The 15,859-nt window shown below is 39.9% G+C and overlaps 1 protein-coding gene across 3 annotated transcripts in view; it reads right to left on the bottom strand.

Annotated features, from left to right (window-relative positions):
- Nucleotides 1–15,859, bottom strand: part of LOC132383440 (disks large-associated protein 2-like) — a 706,715-nt gene that overhangs the window by 323,367 nt on the left and 367,489 nt on the right. The gene's annotated exons all lie outside the window — the stretch shown is intronic.

The following is a 15,859-nucleotide window of genomic DNA, read 5'->3' as shown; positions in this document are numbered from 1 at the left end:
TAAACAACAAAGAATGCATTATCAGACAATATATTTACTCTATTACTCAAATATTACTGAAATATTAAATGCACAGCAACAACAATCTCTAGTGTTTACAGAAAATGGTACAAAAAAAAACCAGTGAGCAGCTTCTCTGTGGCAAAAATGCCTTGTTAATGAAAGAGATCAGAGGAAAATGGCCAGACTGATTCAACCTGACAGGAAGGTGACAGAAACTCAGATAACCACACGTTACAACAGTGGTGTGCAGAATAGCATCTCTGAATGCACAACCTGTCAAACCTTGAAGTGGATGGGCTACCTAATAAGGTGGCCACTGATTCTTGATCTCTTGCTAACAGATCCACCCTAACTGTCAAACTTTTACCATCCTCTCTCACCCAGCACCTGTGTCACTTCTAATATTCAATCTCTGTTGGTTTCCATCCTATTGCATAGCCATTTACCTGCAAATAAAAACATGCTGGTATTCCAGCTTTTTCCAGCTCTGATAAATGGTCATTTCCCTAAACATTACCTGATTCTCCCTCACAGATGCTGAATGACCCGCTGAGTGTTTCCAATATCTGCTGTTTTTTTAGCTTTTCATATCTGAACAAGGAAGTCTGGCTGAGCAACAGCTGCTGGGTGAATAATAAATATGAGCCCAGGTATCATGAACTTTTTTCACAATAATCATGTTGCATTTATTACTGGTAACTAAGCAGATCATTGTTTCATCTGAAGGATGATACCAGCCACCATACAGCACTGAAATATGGATATTGTGCTGAAGAGCATCACTGGAGACTCGAACTCACACCCATCTTAGTAAGCGTACTAATACTGAACCTCAGTTGACATTCTGGTTGAGTGTGGCTTGTCCGTATAAAATGAGATTGAGTCACAAAATAGACACATCTTATAGGTAGTTACCATGCTATCAGTTTCTCTGCAATTTTCTACAAAGTGGTGCAAAGTGTGATTGGCAGTGCTATTTCGTGCTACCAGTGCTTGGTTTACATATATATCCCCAGTACCACTGATTCAAAAATGGACACAATAGTTAAACTCCTAAGGTGATGAGCTGCTTTTGAACACAAATCAGCACCTCATCAAATGGGGAATCGACAAGCATAGTTCACAGCTAGAACAACTACTGCCTCAAAGCGTCAGCAAAGTGCAGTCAATCCTGACTTTCACTGTTGTCTGTATGGAGTTTGCATGTTCTCCCTGGGACCACCTGAGCTTTCCCTGTGTACTCTCCTCTCCCCACAGATATATGCTTGGTAGGCTAAGCAGTGAAAATTGCCCCTTGTCTGTGGGCAACTGGTGGTATATCAAAGAAATTGATAATATGGAAATGTGAAAATATGTAACTGAAGCTAATAGATATTACGAGAAAAACACTTGACCTCACACCACTCCAATTCAGTACTGGAGGTGGGAATAATGGTGCAGGAGAACCTTTGGTCTATGGGCCAATTCTAACCATCTTCAGCTGGTTTGCCTATCATTATAAGGTTTAAGGTTGGCATCTTCATTATGTCCAAATCCAACTGTAACTTCTTAGAAAACAACATACAGCAATTCTTAAATTCTATTCAGGCACTGGTCCATAAATGGCTAATAATGCATCTGCCATGTCATGGCTATCACCAACAAGAAGAACACCACCAATCTTCTATCCAGACATTTAATGGTATTACTATGAAGAATTTTCACACTGTCAACGTTCTAGGGTTCAACATGAGTCAAAGCTCAACTGGATCAGCCAAGTGATTGTGGCTACAGGAGCTAGTTGCAGTTGGGTATCTTGTGACAGGTGACACAATGGAGAAGGTAAACAGCAGCAGTGACACCAAGGAAATGGAGAACCTGACCAACTAGACGAAGGAGAAGAAAACCAATAGCAACTGAGTGTTGTCACAAATCGCTGGCTAAATCCAGTTCCATTACTACAGAATCTCTGTAAGTTTGCAGATGAAGTTTGGTGGTGTTGAGGGTAGTGTGCAAGAACAGGACATTGACAGAATGGAGAACTAAGTTAAGAAGTGGCAGATGCCATTCAATCCAGAGAAGTGTGAAGTGATAAACTTCAGAAGGTCTAACTTGAAGGCAGAGTACAGAGTTCATGGCAAGGTTCCTGGTAGTGTGAAGGGGCAGAGGGATCTTGGGGTCCAGTCATAAATCCCTCAAGGTTGCCACACAAATTGATAAGGTGGCTAAAAAGGCATATGATGTTTTGGCCTTCATTAGTCAAGGGATTAGTTGTGAGGTAACATTGCAGCTATATAAAACTTTGTTTGGACCACACTTGAAGTATTGTGTTCACTTCTGGCCACCTCACGATAGGAAGGGTGTAGAAAATTGAGACAGGGTGCAGAGGAGATTTACCAGGATGCTACTTGGATTAGAGAGCATGAGGAAAGGCTGAGTGAGTTAGGGTTTTTCTCTTTGAAGTGAAGGAGGATGGGAAGTGATGATGAAGGTGGAGAAGATGATAAGTGACAGATAAAGTGGACAGCCTAATCCTTTTCCCATGGCAGCAATGGCTCATACAGAGTACATAATTATAAGGTGACTGGAGGAAAGTATGAGGAGGATGTCAGAGGTAGTTTTATTTGAAACATACAGAGTGCTTAGCACATGGAATGCACTTCCAGGGGTGGTGGTAGTAACAGCTACATTTCAGACTTTTAAGAGATGCTTAGATAGGCACATGGATGAAAGAAAAATAGAGGGCTCTACAGGAGGAAAGGGTTAGATTGATCTTGGAACTGGTTAAAAGATTGGGACAATATCAAGGGAAATAAAGAACATGATCAACTAGATGAGAATCATACCACTAGCAATACCATTCATTAGGCAACTGAGCTTTCAGAGAAATCACTAGTTAAATCCAGTTCCATTGGCCATTGCTTTGAGGGTATAATAAACTCATCACCACAGAATCCTTGTAAGTTTGCAGATGATACAAAGGCTGGTACTTTTCTATGTTCCATACTCACTAGACTTGAGCAACATGCATGAAGATTAATCCTACCCCAAACAAAGCAGTCCATACCCTTCACCACCTGATACACTTCCTCCCTCCATCAGGGTGTGTGATCTACAAGATGCTTTGTATCTCGCTAAGGCATAACTTGATAAGGCTTCTTCAATAGCACCCACTACACCTATGAATTTACTATTGAGAGGGGTATTAGAAGCAGGTATAGGAAATCCACATTTCAGCTATGTAACAATAACTCAAGAACACAGGTACTAGTTCAGCAAAGGTATCCATATCACGAATGAATGAATGAAAAAGAGATAAATAAATCATAAAAGTTAGCAATACAAGTGAATTACACATTTCAACTGTATATCTGCAGAAGGTAGAAATGAAATGTAGCAAAGTTACTTAAACTTGCTTGGACTCTGGAATATTTTGAACATTCCTGTTCTTCACAGTTGAAGAAGGCCTTAGAGATCCTGGCAAAGATTGAGAGATTTAAGTCCAAGCTCAAGTTTAATTGTCATTCAGACATACATGAATACAACTAAAGGAAACAGCTTTACTCTGGGGCCAGGGTACAAACACAGTACTAACAGTCATACACAGCACAAAGCACATAATAAGATAGCAAGTACTGATGAGATGGCAGTAAAATAGATACACACACAAAAAAAATTGTCCAAGTCCCTGAATCTATGAATGTTGCAGCAGTCTGCAATCAAACACAATACAGCTAATCTTCCACCGAACGAACACTGCACTGACCCCAGCTTGGACACCGTGCCATCGCAGATTGAGGTGATCATCCTTCATACGACCAAGGCCCTGTTCAGCAGGGTCCTGCGATCACAAGAAAAGCAAGTAGACCAATCACTCGCTGTTAGAATGCACACAACCTTCGCACACGAGCTGCACCTAGTCCAGCTCCTTCAGTTCCTCTGCCAATGAGCAAGTTGCGGACTTATTGTTGCAAATTCTTAATGTGCAGCAGGGTCTTTCGATGGTAAAGAAATAAATTTTAAAAAGCCAGTAATACCTTTGGCTGGCCCCGCAGAAGCCACTGCGTTCGAGCATACCACCATCTTACCAGAAGCGCAATTATATTACAGCGTACCAGAAAAGAATGAATACACTGGTGCCCTTTTCCCTCAGAAAGCTTGGGTGGTGAGCTGGTGAGCAAGTTAAGATTGCGAAAGGGTTTGAGAGGGTATTCTTAGGACACTTCTACTTACAAAAGAAACTTCAAAGTAGGAGCTATGAAAATAAAGCAATCACTGATAAGTACAATAGGGGATTCACTTTGAATACAGAACTTGATATCACAAAGAGCGGCTGAGATAAAACACAGTGATGCTTTTAAGACAGGGTAGATATAGATATGTTATTGATACCAAAGGAAATTACAGTGACACAGTAGCATTTTAAGTGCACAGATATGGAGAAAAGTGAAAAAAAGAAGTAAGTGCATAATGAAGAAAGGAATATGTGGATATATCATAGGGGTGGGAGCAGCTGAACTTAAGCAGCCACATGCACCTTTTGGACCAAATGGACTTCTTCTGCGCTAGCAATATTTTACAATACATCTCAATTTGCAAAAGCTCTGCCATGGATTATTCCGTGCAGCTGCGTAAGGAGGAGGGCTGGGCTTGGAGCTAGCATCCCAACCCCTTAAAAGCCCCAGAGCGACGAAAGTGAGAACAGAAGCTCCAAAGACCTCATCACTGGGAGAGGAAGGATCTTCAAAGACGGGCTGCACCGGGGACAATCGGAAAGACTGGCCCAGGACATGGGACTCTGGGGAGCTGCTGTTGGTGGCCTATCTCCCATTAGGGGATGGTGGGCTTAAGTGAGCAAGTCAATCTGTAAAGGAATACAACTAAAAATTGACACAACTGTAAATGAACCATTTCAATGGGACTATCCTTAATCATTGTTACTTTGAGAACACTATAACGGTTTAAGGATATTGTCCCTTATAGGTGTCCTTATGATTGATGGATTTTGCCCCAATCAAAGTAATATTTATAACATTGAATGCCATTAGATTTCTGAATGATCCATGAATCCATGAACTATTCCTTCTTTTGCACGACTTACTTAATTTCTTACTGTAACTTACAGTAATTTTTTTTAAAGTCTTGACTGTACTGCCACAAGACAACCAATTTCATACATGCAGTATGTCAGTGATGACAAACTTGATTCTGCTTCTCATGAACTCCTTCTCTACATTACATGGAAACGTATACTTAGGAGAATACAGTGTGCAAAATAAAAAGTTATCCTCCTTCATTACTATGAAAATCAGAAGGTCCTGATTTAAAAGAAAAACTGTTTTTAATGCGCTGATGAAATGCTGCTCTTCTTGAGTGATATGCTTTTCTCAACATTATTGCATTCTGGCAAACGGTCTGCAGGATACAATCTGAAGATGCTCTGAACAGTGTTTGTCTCAAAAGCTTCCAGACTCGTGTTCGAATCGTAATTGGTGAAGGCAATTCTGATGATGTTTATCACTATTCTTTTCTCCGGCTGAACAACGTTAAGCATTTCTTGATGTCAATACAAAGGCAACAATATGTGCAAGCTGCGAGAAAGCAGAAAGAACTACTACTTAGTACATTAAACTGCAGCATACTCAAATATGCAAGCAATTAAATGTTCTTTTACTATTCCCTGAAGGGATAGGCAAAAGAATGATGTGTATTTCTAAGAGTATTGCAATCCCCAACTAATGAATGCATAGATCCTTTTAACAAGCAATGTCAACACACAGTACCTGAATAGAGCAGGCTGCCACAGACTTCTCACACAAGTCCATCAGTTTGGTTTGGCTCTTCTGCTCAATTGCTTAGAAAAAAAAGTATTAACCACAGACGATGACAGGCTGTGAAGCCATCTGTTTTAGCAGCGGCTCGGTGAGTCGCTGAGTGACTGCACATCTTGGGGAAGGCCAAGGTTTTTGGCGGACGGGACAGCTGGATTTGCAAAGCAGTGCAGGAGGGCAGAAGCAGCAGGACTGCTGGCTACGGGCTTCAGCTTCAGCCTCTGCAGTGCTGTTGAGTGGCAGCGCAGAGCAGCCGTGCATAGCTAAAGAGATGGAGATGTGATGGGAATGCCTTGGGTCTCTGCCCTCGCACAGAAAACCAGGCAATAGTAGTGGAACATTTTTATTGTCCTATTGTAAATCCACAGTTTAAAGACCAAATGACTGACTAATAGATCTTCAAACAAAAGTTACGAGGGTAAACAACCCTCCATATGGGTTACTTAGTGTCAGTGACCCACTGGCTCTCTGTCTACAGTTTTTACAATAGAGTTTTTTTTATAACCAAATGCAGTTGTTGCATCCCACTCTGACACCAAGTGATATAATAAACACTACTTATAGGTTCTTATACAAAGAACTGCTTTAAAAATTATTTCTATTAATTATCCATTCAAAATAACAAGGTTTTAGTTTGGCTTCCTGATTGAATCAAGGGAGAATTAGCAAAGCAACATTTCATTGTTATCAAGGAAAAATATAACTAAATTCATTTTTGATCACCCAAATACAGATTTTTTGATCAGAGAGAACGTTTGTGCATTGGGTGAATTTTTTAAAAATCTGTTGCACTTCTGTCCTTTTGGTAATATGTTCACTAAAAATACTGCAAAAAATAAACCGCCTCCTGTTAGTTTGTCCTTCACAGTATATGCAATTCAGAACTGTTATAACACATTAGAAGAAATGCTACAAAGAAAATTTTAGGCACAGACTGCACGTACCCACATTCCTCATATTGTGTTGAGGTCTTTGGTGAGCTTTGCAACTCATTCCATGCATGGTTCAGTGTCAAAGGCACACATTCAGTAATTTAGGAAGTTTCTCCCCCATGTCATCCGATTTCTAAATGGACATTGAACCTATGAACACGACCTCACTACTTTTTTATTTCTATTTTTGCACTAATTTAACTATTTTATGTGTGTCTCTCTGAGAGAGAGAGAGAGAGAGAGAGAGAGAGAGAGAGAGAGAGAGAGAGAGAGAGAGAGATACATAAAATAGTTAAATTAGTGCAGAAATAGAAATAAAAAAGTAGTGAGGTAGTGTTCATAGGTTCAATGTCCATTTAGAAATCGGATGACATGGGGGAGAAACTTCCTAAATTACTGAATAGGTAGGTAGATAGATACTAACTGTACTAATTGTAATTCACAGTATTTTCCCTGTATTATCATGTATTGTATTGTACTGCTACCATAAAGAAAACAGTTTCACAACATATGCTCATGATATTCAACCTGATTCTGATGTTTCTCCGAACTTAGCGTATGAATTGAGCTGAGGCCAAGAAATACAGTGGAGCCTTCCAACATGTATGATGCTACCAATAATGGCAAATTCTGAATACAAATCTTACATTCTTGGAATATATATAATAATTCCTGGTTGAGATTCTGATAAACCACCGAATTTACCAGTAATGACAACTGCAGAACAATTGGTTTATTGAACATTACAGAATGTCTCTCTGTTGCTTCCCACTCCCTCCCCTCTCCCTTCCCCGTTCTCTAACCATGATTCCCCTCTCCCTGCCCCACTTCTCAATGTCAGTCCACAATAGAGACCCATATCAGAATCAGGTTTATCGTCACTCACATATCCGATTCAGTTTATTGTCATTTATAAACCGCAAGTACAATGCAGTTAAAAAATGAGACAACGTTCTCCGGAATTATATCACGAAAAAGCACAAAACAGACCACACAAGAAAAACCCACATAACGATTGTTAATCCCCAATCCAGAGTCCGGAGAGGCTGCTGCGTATCGATATCACGCTACCATCTTAGCACGTTCCCCAGAAAGGAACTACAAATCCATCAGACAAAACTAAAGCTACAAGACCGACACAAAACCACATAGTTACATGTAGACATAGTTAACATATAGTTTCAACAGTGCAGACAATACCATAATTGATAAAAGACTAACCGACAAAGACCACATAATTATAACACATAGTTTCAGCAGTGCAAAGCAATACCGTAATCTGATAAAGAGCAGTCCATGGCACGGTTTAAAAGAAAGTCTCAAAGTCCTGACAGCCCATCATCTCACGCAGACGGCAGAAGGAAGAAAAACTCTTCCTGCCATGAACCTCCAGTGCCGCAGCTTGCTGATACAGCACTCTGGGAGCCCCGACCACAGCCAACTCCGAGTCCGTCCGAAAACTTCGATATCTCATGATATGTCATGAAATTTGTTTTTTTTTGTGTCAGCAGTACAGTGGAATACATAAAATTACTACAGTACTGTGCAAAAGTCTTCGTCACCCAAGGTAGGGAGCATCAGTATCTTTAAATTCCTTGGCATTACCATATCAGAAGATCTGCCCTGGAATCAGAACATAAGTGTCATCACAAAAAAACAGACTTTTGCACAGTTCTGTAGGTTGGAAATAGCTGGGGCCCCGTCATTGATCCTTGCAACACCTCACTAGTAACCCATCTTCTGCATGTTATCCCTATTACCAATTCTCAGCCTATCCAGCATATTATTTGCAATTCCACATGCTTCAAACTTGCACACTAATCTCCTACATGCAACCTTATCAAAAAGATTTTTCTAAGTCCAAATACCTCACAACTACTGGTACTTTTTTTTACCTATCCTCTTAATTACATACTCAAAAATTCAAATAGATTTATCAAGCACCATCTTCATTTCATTAGCCCAGGAAGGACAAATTAAATAGAATTATATGGGTGCAAAGCAAAAAAAGCTGTCCTTTCTTGTCTTGACTTGGAAAACAAATTGTTCAATACAAACTAAAATTTGTTATCTGCACTGAAATGCAAAAACTTCCAAAGGTAATATTTGAATGAATATCACTTGAGAACAAATAGACTTAGCTAAACACTACTCAGAGAGTTTGGTGTTCAAGACTGAAATTTACTTAAAACCTAAAGCAAACAGCCAGGGAGATTCCAGTGAAGGATTTTCTTATTCTTCACCATCAAAATGTATTTGAATGGGGCAAATACAAGTTAATGAGTGTTCTATTAAGGACTTGTGATTCATCCCAAGAAGTGAAATCATGACTCCAACAAATCCCTTTCTAACGGATAAAGTTTGGTGTAATCTTGAATAATCAGACCACAAACATATCAGGAAGAAACCCCTGAAAGCTGGCCCAGGGGCATCAGAAGATTTTATAAATATGTCCATGGCGATAATCACATCAAGTTAAAGGTATCTGCTGGTTTGTACAATCCATGAGTACAGTCAGCCATTTTGTTGATTGATTCCATTGTTAGGGTCTCAGTATCACTAATTGCTCACTCTATGTATGGACATCTTGCACCTTTTGAAAGGGAGCAGTATTCTCTCACTCACTACCTATGACATGACTCTATTGTGTTGTAAGAGTTGGTGGGAGCATACTTTACCATCACTGCAGCTGTGTTACTTTAAGAGGCTGCTGAGCACGTGAGGCAATGAGCAGCAAGGTTTACCTGTTTGTGATTCCCATTTAGCTTTGAATACATTCCACATAGCCTGCTTTTGGGATTTGGTCAGATGTATCTGAGTAGGTTGTTCAGTTAGGCTCTAGGACAGGGGTTCCCAACCATTTTTATATCATGGACCCTTACCATTAACTAAAAGGTTTGTGGACTCCAGGTTTGGAACACCCGCTCTAAAGAGAAAAGGGACACTTGGCTGAAACATACTGTGTGACCCTGAGAGGGTGTAAAAGGTTGAATGTGAAAAGTTCATTTGTTCTCATGGGAGAATCAGAAAGTGGGGTCACAGTTTAAAAGTGTGTGGGTCACACACTTAAGGAAGATGAGTTGAATTTTCTTCTCTCAGAAGGTCATGAGTCATTGGATTATCTTCCTCAAAGGGCAACAAATGTAGAAATTGTGATATCTTGAAGGCAGAGGTACATTAATTCTCTATCAGCATGTGGGAAAGAGGCTGTTGCTTGTGGAAAAAAGACTGATGCATGCAGACAGGAAGCAGATTTCAGATTACAAACAAATTGACCATTATCTTACTGAATGAAAGAACAGGACTGGGGGGGGGGGGGAAGAGGCTTATTTCTGATCTTGCTTTACCTGCCCAGAGGTATCTTCATCATATTCTGAAGAAAGAATAGTGAACCAACAGCTTTAAAAGCAATAGCTTAGATCAGGGGATCCGGATTGACAAAGACCACTTGCTTAATGGTATTGGTCCATGGCATTAAAAAAGGCTGTGAACCCCTAGCTTAGGTATTCTGACTGGTGATTGAGTTAGTTTATTTAATATTGTCTGTCATTGTAATAAAACAAACTGCATTTGGAATATTAGTGAGGTGGCTTTCCTAAGGTATATACAGCTCATGAAGTTTAGCCAAAGTGGTAAGCCCTTTCAGAGTGAATCTACCTGTCCTCCATGACTTGAAGGGATCATTGTTCAATGGTTGTGGTTCTCTTATGACTTGAAATAGTAAGTGCAGGGGACAATATTGTACAGAGTTTTAGAATTCTGAAGGATTTGATTAGGGAATAACATCACTCAACTTCACTTGCCCCATCACTGAAATGTTCCCCATAATCTACGGACTCACTTTCACGGACTCTCATCTCATGTCCTTAATAGTTGTTTATTCATTTATTATTCTTCTTCATTTTTGCACATGCACTGTTTGTTGTCCTTTGCACACTTCTTGATCCTAACTTGCATGTCAAGGTAGCTTTTCATTGACTCCGTTCTGGTTATTATTCTACCGGAGATTTATTGAGTATGCCTGCAAGAAAGTGAATTTCAGGAGGGAGAGCTTCCACAAGTGGTTTTTGTCAATCCGGATCCCCTGATCTAAGCTATTGCTTTTAAAGCTGTTGGTTCACTATTCTTTCTTCAGAATATGATGAAGATACCTCTGGGCAGGTAAAGCAAGATCAGAAAAAAGAGCAAAATCAAAGGATGACAACACAGAAGATGGAAAGAATCAGAACCAGGTTTACTATCACCAATATATGTTGTCAAATCTGTTGAAATGTGGCAGCAGTATAAAACAATACATAATAATAGAGAAAATAAACTCTGAATTACAGTAAGAATATATATTAAATAGTGAAATTAAGTAAGTAGTGTAAAAACAGAAATAAAAAGGTAGTGAGTTAGTGTACATGGGTTCAATGTCCATTCAGAAATCCATCAGCAGAGGGGAAGAAGCTGTTCCTGAATTGTTGAGTGTGTGCCTTCAGGCTCCTGTACCTCCTCCCTGATGGTAGCAATGAGAACAACTCATGACCTGGTTGGTGGAGGTCCTTAATGATGGGCACCACCTTCTTGAGGCATTGCCCCTTGAAGATGTCCTGGATACTATAGAGGCTAGTGCCCATGATAGAGCTGACAAAGTTTACGAGTCTCTGCAGTTTATTTCGATTCTGTAGAGCAGCCCACCCCCTCACGTACCAAACGTTGATACAGCCAGTTAGAATGTTCTCCACAGTACCTCTGCATCCATATCATATTGATGGAATTAAGGGAAGGCTCGAAAAGCCTGGTGGGGCAGGGGGGTGGGATGGTTATGCTAACAATGTTATAAATGAAAGGATGGGAGAAGATTCAATCAAGCTTAAAATTTGGTATGGTCTAATTGGGTTTAAAAGCCATTTTCTGGAACATACCTTATAGTATACACCGCATACACCTCCTGTACCCAATAACATGGCCACTGAATATATACTTGTAGTCTTCTGTTGCTTTAGCCCATCTACTTCAAGGTCTGACCTGGTGTGCATTCACAGATGTGCTTCTGCATACACTGTTGTAATGTATGGTTATCTGCGTTACTATTGCCTTCCTGCCAGCTTGAACCAAACTGGCGATTGTCTTCTGACCTCTCTCATTAACAAGACATTTTCACCCACAAAATTGTTGCTCACTGGATGTGTTTTGTTTCTCTCACCTTTCCCTGTAAACTTTAGAGACTGGTGTCCATGAAAATGCCAGGAGATCAGCAGTTCACGAGATACTCAAACCACCCCATCTGACACCAACAATCATTCCACGGTCAAAGTCACATAGATCACATTTTTTCTGGACTCTGATGTTTGGTCTGAACAACAACTCAACCTCTTGACCGTGTCTGCATGCTTTTATGCATTGAGCAGTTGCCGCATGATTGGCTGATCAGATATTTGTATTAACAAGCAGGTGTTCAAGTGTACCTAACAAAGTGATCACTTTGTTTATAGACATCAGTTAGACATAGTAACAGAAGAACAGAAGTGTATGAAAGAAAACTCATGATTATTTTGTTGCTCAGGTTAGAGTCACAGAGTTATACAGCACAGAAAGAGCCCTCAGCTCAACTAGTCCATTTCCCAATCTTTGGCAACTGGATGGGGCACCTTCCAATCTAAGCACCTGGACAACCATGTTTTAGAAATTGTTACTGTACCTTCCTCAACCACTTCCACTGGACATTCTTACAAATAAATTCCAACCTTTGTGTAAAAAAATGCCCCTCAAGTCCATATTAAATGTTTCCCCTCTTATCTTAAAACTAGAACCCCTAGTACTTGACTACCCCACTCTGGAAAGAGACCTAGAGTATCTATGCTAGGACTCCCTTAAAAAGGTTCACCCATTTTAGTACTCACCTACTATCATTTCTCTCCCCAACAGCCATATCCTAACAAACACCAGTGAGTGAACTGCCAGTGGAGCTGTCTTTTCTTTGCATGTGAAAACTATTCTGGCAGACCATGCATAATTAATTTTAAGGAATAACTTTTGAGTTTATTTTTAATAATGATATCAACTAGGCTCAATGACAACCTTTTTGCCACTGAGATTTTTTTAGTGAGCTGAACCATGATGGGCCTGGCCTGCTGCCCAGAAAATCCATGTCCAGCCCCCGCCTGGATTTAGTCTTTGCTGTTTTGGAGGGTTAAATGTGCTGACCATCTGCACCCAATGGTGGACAGGCTGCGTTCAGTGCCTTGACCTCAGGTGCATCCAAAGCCTCACATTCCTGATAATGTTGGGTGTTTCTAGCAATTTACCAAAGCTTAGACAGCTATTTTTAAATGTCTTTTGTAGAGACATTCAAACATGTTTAAATCAGTGTAAACAATTTAAAACAAATATAAATTACATTTAATAAATAATAAATTTAATATAAGCATTAAAATGCTTCCAAACAATTTTAAATATTGAAAGAAAAAAAATTAAGCCATTTCTTCATACAGTGAGTGACTCCATTCAAATGGGTTCAAAAGTGAACCCAGAGGTCCAGAAGACAGTGTGGGATGCATGGAAACACCAGTGGCTGCTAAGCTGCCAATCAGGCTATTGATTAGTATTATCTGGGCCAATCTTCATTCTTCTATTCTGGCAAGACTGGTCTACATTGTCCTCACTCTCTTGGCTTGTGGAAGTGCCACTCCCCTTTCTCAAACACTGCTCTGCAAGGGTTGTAACAAGATCCCTTGTCATCATTTGATAAAGCTTAGTAGCTTCAGAGGGAAATAAAGAATTAACCTAATTGCCATTGGACTGGAATGACAGACAGACAAGAGCGGGTAAGTTAGCTTCCCTAAAGAACTCTAATAAGCCTGCTTGTGTTCTGAAATAACCTGAGTGGTTTGTGGTGGCTCCTACCAACCCATCACCTTGCATTTTCCATAATCCTTAAACTGCATTCAATTTTGCCAAGGAGTCCGGATTAGACACACAGTAAAGTAACCTGTCTGTGAGCCTGGGACTTTCAACATAACCACTGATGATCCTTTGAGGTATTGAAGGTGGACTCTATTGTCAGAGGCACTGCACGTCACATTAAACTCGGGCCCTGTGTGTTCACTCATGTGGATATGAAAGATATCTCGGCAGTATACAAAACAGAATAGGTAATTTTCTCAGTCTCTTGGGAAATAATTGCTCCATCAACCAATACTACCAAAATAGAATAAGTATTATTCATCTTGAATGTGTCAGACAGAGGGATGCAAACTAACTGCTGCATGTGATTACACAAGAACACAGTGACTACAATGGTATGCAATCAATCGTGAAGTGCCCAGAAATATCAGAGGACCTACCTATTGCTTTATAAATATTAGTTCACCCGCTTCTATGATATTTACACTACAGTGTTTGCTTTAATCCTACCCTGCCATCTCCTATCAAGTTAATTCAACCCAGGTGTTTCCTTCTAGTAGTCTATAGTTCACTACTCTATGGTTAGGTTTCAAGATAATAAAGATACAGTTGAAGTCAGAAGTTTACACACACTTAGGTTGAAGTCATTAGAACTCATTGTTTAACCACTCCACAGATTTCATATTAGCAAACTATAGTTATGGTAAGACGTTAAGGACATCTATTTTGTGCATGACATGGGTAATTTTTCCAACAGTTGTTTACAGACAGATTATTTATCTTTTAATTGACTATATCACAATTCCAGAGGGTCAGAAGTTTAGAACCAAAATGAAAAGAAATCAGCCAAGACCTCAGAAAAAAAAAATTGCGGACCTCCACAAGTCTGGTTCATCCTTGGGAGCAATTTCCAAACGCCTGAAGGTACCACATTCATCTGTACAAACAACAGTACGCAAGTATAAACACTATGGGACCGTGCAGCTGTCATACCGCTCAGGAAGAGACGCATTCTGTCCCCTAGAAATGAACATACTTTGGCGCAAAAAGTGCAAATCAATCCCAGAACAACAGCAAAGGACCTTGTGAAGATGCTGGAGGAAACAGGTAGACAATTATCTATATCCACAGTAAAACGAGTCCTATATCAACATAACCTGAAAGGCTGCTCAGCAAGGAAGAAGCCATTGCTCCAAAACCACCATAAAAAAAGCCAGACTACAGTTTGCAAGTGCATATGAGGACAACGATCTTACTTTTTGGACAAATGTCCTCTGGTCTGATGAAACAAAAATTGAACTGTTTGACCATAATGACCATCATTATGTTTGAAGGAAAAAGGGTGAGGCTTAGCTAAAGAATACCATCCCAGCCATGAAGCATGGGGGTGGGAGCATCATGTTGTGGGGGTGCTTTGCTGCAGGAGGGACTGGTGCATTTCACAAAGTAGACGGCATCATGAGGAAGGGAAATTATGTGGATATATTGAAGCAACATCTCAAGACATTTCAATTGCAAATGCGTCTTCCAGATGGACAATGACCCCAAGCATACCTCCAAAGTTGTGGCAAAATTGCTTAAGGACAACAAAGTCAAGGTAATGGAGTGGCATCACAAAGCTCTAACCTCAATCCGATAGAAAATTTGTGGGCAAAACTGAAATAGCGTGTGCGAGCAAGGAGGCCTAGAAACCTGACTCAGTTACACCAGTTCTGTCTGGAGGAATGGAACAAAATTCCAGCAACTTATTGTGAGAAACTTGTGGAAGGGTACCCAAAATGTTTGACCCAAGTTAAACAATTTAAAGGCAATGCTACCAAGTACTAACAAAGTGTATGTAAACTTCTAACCCACTGGGAATGTGATGAAAGAAATAAAAGCTGAAATAAATCATTCTCTCTACTATTATTCTGACATTTCACATTCTTAAAATAAAGTAGTGATACTAACTGACCTAAAACAGGAAATGTTTTCTAGGATTAAATGTCAGGAATTGTGAAAAACTGAGTTTAAATGTATTTGGCTAAGATGTGTGTAAACATCTGACTTCAAATGTAAGCTTTATTTGTCACCGAATTATAGGAAAAATGTTCACAAAATAGAGAGAGTACAGAAGAGATTTACTAGAACGTTACCTGGGTTTCAGCAACTAAGTTACAGAGAAAGGTTGAACAAGTTAGGTCTTTATCCTTTGGAGCATAGAAGGTTGAGGGGGGACTTGATAGA

The sequence above is a fragment of the Hypanus sabinus genome, chromosome 30 (genome assembly GCF_030144855.1).
Source record: "Hypanus sabinus isolate sHypSab1 chromosome 30, sHypSab1.hap1, whole genome shotgun sequence".
In the NCBI taxonomy this organism is placed as follows: Eukaryota; Metazoa; Chordata; class Chondrichthyes; order Myliobatiformes; family Dasyatidae; genus Hypanus; species Hypanus sabinus.
Note: the sequence above shows the minus strand (reverse complement) of the source record. Positions and strands in the feature narration are given on the sequence as shown.